The sequence below is a fragment of the Silene latifolia genome, chromosome 7 (assembly GCF_048544455.1).
Source record: "Silene latifolia isolate original U9 population chromosome 7, ASM4854445v1, whole genome shotgun sequence".
Lineage (NCBI taxonomy): Eukaryota > Viridiplantae > Streptophyta > Magnoliopsida > Caryophyllales > Caryophyllaceae > Silene > Silene latifolia.
Window position 1 is genome coordinate 16,258,049 of NC_133532.1, and position 8,066 is coordinate 16,266,114.

Consider the following 8,066-nt stretch of genomic DNA (forward strand, 5'->3'; position numbering starts at 1 on the left):
TTAGGAGATGAGTTGAGTTGGAGCTTGGAAAGTGCTATTTTGAGATGCGCATTGGAGTAAGGAAGTTAGGCGAGCCAAGAGAGTGCTTCAATTTGCTAGTTCCTTCTTGTAAGAGCCATATCTCGAGTTCTACAACAGATATTCAGGTGATTCCAATTGGCGATGAAAGTTGGTCCTTTTATCTTTCCAATGCCACCGGAATCACCTTGTTTGACCAAGTAACGAAGAAATGGCAGCCATTTGAAGTTTGGTGTGCGAGGCAGGAATTACGCGCTGAGAAGTGCTCGATCGAGAACTATTTCTACTCCATCGAGAGCCCATTTGCTCGATCGAGAGCTACTTCTATTCGATCGAGTGATTAAAGGGAAAGAAGTCTTCGATCGAGAGGAATTGTTCTCGATCGAGAGGAATGCTAAGGAATATCACTCGATCGAGCAACAATCTTTGACGGGCTTGGGTTTTTAGCTTTATTTTCCGCAATTAGGTTAATAAATCCTATTTTCTTATAAATAGGAAAGGGAGGACGACATTTGCTTCTCTCTTCTCTTCTTCTCTTCTCCCCTTCTCTCTTGTCATTTTCACATACATTGTTACTGTTACTTTGTTCTCAATTTCCGGATCTTTTAATTTCAGTAATTCTTTCTTCCCTTTTCTCTCTTTAATTTAATGTTTATTATTTCTTCTTCTTTATTTCTTGTTCTTACTTATTCCATGTCTAGCTAAATCCCTTAGTATGTTAGGATTAGGGAAGTCGTGGTAGCGATGTTTTAATTGACTTATATAGATTAGTCTTGCGATAGGAATTGTATTAGGCAATTTAATTGTTATCCGGTCGAATGAATGCATGCAGGAGACCATAAATTTAGTTAACCCCGACCTAGATCGAAAGATTGGAAGGGAAGGCTTGCTTAATTACAATAGGGTATTGCAGTGAGGGCGAAAGTTAAGCTGTTTACGCTCTAGGGCGGTTTAAGGACCGAAAGGTGACGACCATAGCTCTTCTTATCAATAGTCTAATCGCCTTAATATTCCCGATAGTATAAGATCTGATAGCTGCCAAGGTAGACCAACTCCTAGCATACTTCCTTTCTCTTATTTTTAATTTCCTTTATTCCCTTCTCTTGCCTCTAGTTTCAGTAGTTTAGTTAGATCACAATCAATTCAACCCCATTTCGTGACACCTGCAGGCCAAGATTAAAAGAGATAGATAGCAACTTAGCCTCCCTGTGGAGATCGACTCCACTTACCGCTGACTTCTGTTAGTAGTAACTTAGGTATTTATTTTTGGTACAGAAACGACCGTATCATCAAGTCTGTCTTAAACACACGAATTAGAATTAACACGTGTCATCAATTCCGTCAATAAAGTCAACCACATAAATGTCACTCTGTCAAAGTCAACACTCGAGTCTAAAGGTCAAGGTCAAACACCGTGAATCCAAACACGAGAAGTCACTCACGACATTTCCTGGATTCACAAGTCAAGAGTCTAGTCATCTCGTCTCGTCATATATCCTTTGTTTGTTGCTCTAGTATGCGTGATCTCATGTCAAATCAAGTCGTAATGCGCATCATTTTCTTCTCGGTAGGAATTCTGCAATTTCCAATGAAAGTGTTCAAGAACGTTTATTTGTCGAAGTCGAGGGACTAAGTGCTGCAGTCATTAAGCTTCAGGCCACCGTCGAAGACTTGAGAACTCGTGTCACCAATATGGAAGACAAGATATACATGATGAAACCTTTACCATCCTCTCATACCCCAAGGCCAAGTTATAGCTTCAACACGACTCACCCATCTAAAAAGGCCAATGAAGACAAGGGAGTTAACCTCTTGCAAACTCCACCCAGAAGGCCGGGACGAGCTCATAGAGAATTCCTTGACCTCGGAACCACATATGAAGTAGCTCTACAAAGACTGATTTCCCAAGGAAAACTTCTTCCAATTGGTCCAACCCCAGACCCTGAAAAGATACTGCCTAGATGGAAGGGCAATTCATATTGTCAGTACCATAGAGGTAGGGGACACGATACGGAGGAATGCTTTTGTCTAAAGCATATTATCCAAGACATGATTGAAGAGGGCAAGCTTCATGTGCCACCTTCCGCCAAGAAATCCAGGAAAATCAACCCTCTTGGGTCTAATATAATTAAACATGACGAAGAAACATCTCTAGACTGTTCTCATCTCCTTAATCCTCGTGACGATGAAGAAATCAATGTCCTCGAAGATGACGATATCCAAACTGGAATGCTCATGCTTTCCATTGCCCTCGACAACAAATTTTCCAAAATAGAGGGAGCTATTGATAGCTTAAACTCTCGACTTTCCAACATAGAAAACCAGTTCGCCGAAATGGGTAAGAAGCTTGATGCCCAACCTCTCAAGATGAAAAGTGTTCAGACAAACTCTCAACTTGACAGTCCTAAGGAGAAAGCAACAAATGGACAATCTATTCTTAGTTCTTATCATTCGGGAATCAAAATCAACAAAGGCAACCTCATGGATCTTTCGTCAAAGAAACCTACCAACCCTCCGAGGCCATTCACAAAGGCTTCCGAGAATAAGGGCACACCTCCTAGGAAAGTTACCAACATTGGTATTAGATACGCCGATGCCTTTCAGAGACTCATGGAACAACGAATGTTGAAGCCTATAGGACCTACGCCTAATCCAGAGAAGAAATCCAAATTTTGGGACGAGAATGCCTACTGCAAATACCATAGAGGCAAAGGGCATGATACAGAGAAATGTTACAAATTAAAAAACGACATTCAGGAGATGATTGAAAGCGGGAGGTTGTCCCTCTCAACCTTTAACCCACAAGGCGATCCTCATGGATGTGCAACTTATCAGGAAACTTTTTTTGACTATTATCCTTCCAATGTTCCCAATGATGAGGACGGGGTGCTCAAATGGGCGAATGCTCAAAGTCACATGCCGAAGCCAGTTGCTGGAAGAGAAAACGTTCAAGCATGGGCCGATGATTACGAGTCTAGGTCTAAGGTCGCGTCAAAGTCCGGGTCCGAGTCCGAGTCTTAGGCTTTCTATCTCATATTTGTTCTAGTATCTTTCTCCATTTTCATTCCTAGTGACAACTGGAAATTTGTCCCATGAGTCACGTGTCTTCTCATATCTATGTTAAATACATTTATTATCCATTTCAATAAAAGCACACTTTTCAATCCACATATTCTATCATATCTCATCCTTTATCCTTTTTCCTGTGACAACAAGAATTTATTTGAGACATTTTAAAACGAACAAAACATGACAGTCGATGTGAGTACACTTAAATGATGTTCCGTTCTATGTTGTAGAGCACCTAAAACTCCGTGTTCATTTTTCTTTACCTATTCCATGTCTGGCAATAGAAACCTCACTATACCCTAGTTTAGGACGAGTCTATCTCAAGAGATTCTAGGACGAATCCAGACCATCTCCCTTGTCAACGATCCACGACGGAAGGCAAGCCCATTCCCCACAATAAACAACCAGTTTACTAAAAGACCAACCCGTTTCACACTAAATGTGCTAGTCTGACCCAAATCCATGGTAGCAAGAAAATCCAAGACGATACCAGCCATGATCAGAGACAAAGGCTCAATGAAGAGAAATGACCAAGCTCGATATCCGAGGCCGCGGTTATGCCCGTAATCCAAGACAAAAGAGTCAAAAGAAGAAGGCTCAATCAAACAAGTCAATATCGAAAGTTAAAGTCATCCTCAAAAACCGAATCAAAAATCTGAGCAAGAAGCCGAGATATATTCTAGACCAAGAATCCGAGTCTGAATCAAGAACAAGTATAAAATCAAATACTGAACGAAATACTATTGAAGTCTATATAGAATCAAGACATCAATCAAGATGGTCATCTAGCACCCTCACTTAGCCTTTCACACATCACACACCCTAAGTCCTTCTCGAGACCGTTACCAGGGAGGTAGTTAGGAATTTTGAGAATCCTCTCAAGCTTGTCAAGTAGACCTATCCTTTAGGGCCAAGACATGGAAACTTGAACCCACGTCATTTCAACCTACCTTTATGTGCTCAGGCTACATCAAGCCAAGAGACTCCATTTCCAAGCCATATTACAAGCCATAATCCCATCAAGCCTTAACTCCACAAAATCAAGCTCCAGAGATTTGTTCATCAAAGCCTCTTATGTCCGAGCTCCACATTCCAAATATCCAATCCAGTTTCACCTTGACCCAAACACGGAGTCTTCAAATACTTTGCTACCCAGAACGGGACATACCCATATTCATCCTTAGGGTCCACTTTTAGGTGTGCTCACACGACAAGGAAATTTTTTACAAACTTAATTATACCACTTTGGTCTATGATCAGAGGGAGTTATCTCAAATCAATTCCTCGAGTCACCAAAGGAATACACCCTTGTGACCCCTGCACTTTAAGGCCCTAACAACATAGCTTAGGCACACACCTGAACTATGATCATGGTTTGATTTCACCTCTTTAGGTGCATACGTAGGCAGTCCTTTCTTACACAAGAAGGATACAACCACAACATCCAAACAAAATTAACCAAACCTCAGAACTACGATCTGGTTTGATTTCACTTCACGTGAATACGTAGGCAGTCCTCAAGGACACAACCATCTCAACCATCACAATTTTCAACCTTCCAACCTCAATTAACATCCCTTCCACAACCAACACGTCTATACTGGGGGCTCCTTATTGTCGCCCAGCCTCTTTTTTACCAAAGTCCAGAGTCATATTCTCATCCTGGGGGCTTCTCTTCCAAGATGCTACCCTTCCTTTATTCCTCTAAGTCTAGCTAGTACTCGGGCCGGACAATGACAAAGATCTTAGATCAATTCTCCAAGTCATCGTGCCTCAAGAGGGGTCTCTTTTACAGCAAACGGTGGTGAAAGAAGTCCTAGTAGACAGATGATCAATCACTCATGCCTTGCCTTTATATGCCTTCATCATTCTTGAAATTCTTGTACCTTTGGAACCTATACGCATTGTCACCCATATTTGGCTAGGGGTTGCGCATACTTAAACAAAGTCTGTCAGAGTCATCCCTGTGTCGCGTCAGTCCAAGCTATGTCTATATTTTCACATCCGCATAAGGTCTACATCATGTCAGTCACGTGTCTAAAGCCCATTTGAATATGTATATCGCACTACAAACGACAAACTTCTTTGAACAATTTTTAAACAACTTTTTATAAAGAAACAACTTTTGAAAACCTATGTGTTTCCTCAATCGAGGTCCATGTGATAATCGCTTACGTGCATATATTAGATTGAATTCTTGTGTGGCTACTAACCATGCAGGTAAGTATCAGAAGCAGTACTTTATCAAGACCTCGCTTGCCACAACGAGCGAATATTCTTTGACAGGTGTTTCGACACACCTCTATTATGTTCCCCCAGCGAGAGTACACGGATAGACATTCCCTCTCGAGACATGGAGATCAGTTCCCGATTATGTTCCCTCAGCGAGAGCTCACTACCGACAGTCATTCTCTCTCGAGACATGGAGATCAACATCGACCTCAAATCCTTCCGGAATTTGTTTGAAGCTGAACGCAAGCAGATTTCTCCCAGCAGTGCTAGACTGGGTCCTGCTGTTTTCTCCCAAAATCATCGTTTTATTCCCCAGTGAGAGTTTTCTTGAGGACAAAGGCAGGCAGATACCCCTAGGCGATCCTTCATCCCTTTAGGTACCCTTTTTTCAGGATAAACCCTTCAGATCTTTCAGAAACTTACCTTAATCTTTAGGACAACCATTTAGATAACCTTTGGGATAATCCTTCCTTCAGCCTTCCTCCCTTCAGATAATCCTTTATTTCTTTAGACACTTCAGGATAATCCTTTCAATAACCTTCAGATAACCCCTTTTCAGTTAAGTCCCCTTTCAGTCCTTTAAAGAGAGTTGTCCTTCAGCCTTTCCTTTAGTGAGAGATAGCCTTCAGAGTTAGCCTTCAGAAGTGTTAAGAAGTTTCTTCAGTATCCCTGTGACCCCTAATGCCTTCAGACACCAAGTTATCTTCAGACCAAAGAGTTTTTGAAGCGTCTTGATCCGTTTCACCCAGGGGTATCTCAGGTATGGTCTCTTCTTATGGCTGGCGAGCCTCCTTACGTAGTCTAATGGACTTTAAATGACCCTTCCCGATAGTCGACAGACTCTAAAATGTTCCCGGCGACAGGTCCTTGGTTCAGACCCCTTGAACCGCCTCGCGTCGCCATAGTCATCAGGTTGTAATCTTCGATTGACCTGATGGCTATACTTTGACTTTTGCCTTGTCCAAGCCTCAGTCAAAGTGGGGGCTCTGTAGATACCTCATTTCTGCACCTCCCGCAAACCACCCAGTGATGATTGGGCCGCATGTTTGGTACGCGGAACGATTTGTGACAGTTCGTAAGTTTATCGTCAAGTGGTCGCTCAAACATTTATGTCTACCTCTTAATTGTCATCTAGGTGGCATCACGGTCGTTTTGACAGTAATTAGAGTACATTTGGAGTCTGGGCCTAATACCGTCTTCATTTTCTGATAACCTTTAAAATGCCGAGTCGGAATGTTCGGGAATGTTCCGGATATTTCTATTCCATATTTTACAAATCTTTTAATCTTTGGTAAACAATTTCCCGTAATATTCACACAAAATATTAAGGAAAACCAAATTATTCCGTTATTCCATAAACTAAACACGGAAATCTTTCTACCGCAGGAGGAAACCACTTGGGAATAGACGCAGCAAGTGCTGCGCCTCTTCTAAGAGACGCAGTGCTTGCTGCGCCTCTTCCCAAGTCTTTTTCTGCGTATCTTTCGTATCTTTTCATATCTTTTCGAGATTCACTTCCAAAGTCTCTCCAAAAAACCCTACTTCCTCCACGTGATTAGTATAAATAGAGACCTTCGGTCTCACATATTTCTCACGCGAGTGTCCGCCCTTCTCTTCTCCCTTTACATTATAGACCACGTTCTTACTTTTTGGCGTCTACGTGCTTGAACTTTCGACCACGTAAGCTCGGATCCTTCTGAGTACCAGCCTCGTTTTTCATGACCGACCAATTTGACCAACTCCACAATAATCAACATTAATCAACTTTATTCGTTTTCCTCTTACGAGGGCACTTTCGTTTACATTCGAGTCGAGCATCACTAAACGTATACTTAGTTCATCTCGTTTCGTCAAACATGTAAGTCTGAGGGTGTAAATCCTTCTTTTATTTATTGTTCTTTATCATTGTGATCATATTGTAAGGTTTATGTCGAAAATACTCTTAAAACCGATTTCTAAAACCGTGTTTAAACCCTTTTTACGGATTATCAGAGGACAATCGTCGAGAAAGGACGCAGCAACTGCTGCGCCTCTTCGAAGGGACGCAGCACTTGCTGCGCCTCTTCGTGAGGCTGCCGCAGTTCCCGCTTCCTTTCTTCTTCCTTCGTCTTTTGTTAATTTGTTTGTTTGTTTTTCTTTTGTTTTCAATCGTTCGTTGTTTCTTTGACATAATAATTTAAGCATAATAATCTGACATATCATCAATACATCATTAATGATTTATCATCTTTTAAATCCCGACTTAAATCCCAAGTACTTCATATTTGCGGGTTTTCGTCATTAAGATCAAATTCGGGTTTTAGAGGTTCGATTCATCAATATTGAGTATCTGGAATTCGTCGTTGATATATTTTCATCTGTTGTTTATCCTCACCATCATTAATTCGTCATTAATAACTTGTTTAGTCTAATTAATTTGTTTAGTTTGCTAATTTGTTAACTAACCTCATCAAATATTAGTTCTAATCGGTTCCTTCCATATTTTATTGTTTTTATGACCTTAATCATATGTAAATAACCTGTTAATCACTTTCATCCGAGTCAATTATTCATAATCAAGCATTAAAATCACCAACGAATATTAACAAATTGCAATTTCGGCTTCACAGCCAGAACTGAGCTAAGGAATGGACGCAGCAAGTGCTGCGCCTCTTCCAAAGGACGCAGCTCTGCTGCGCCTGTTCCTGGTTGATTTCTGTCCCTGAACTCCCGTGTTGCTTTGACCTAGTTTACTAATCACGTATTTA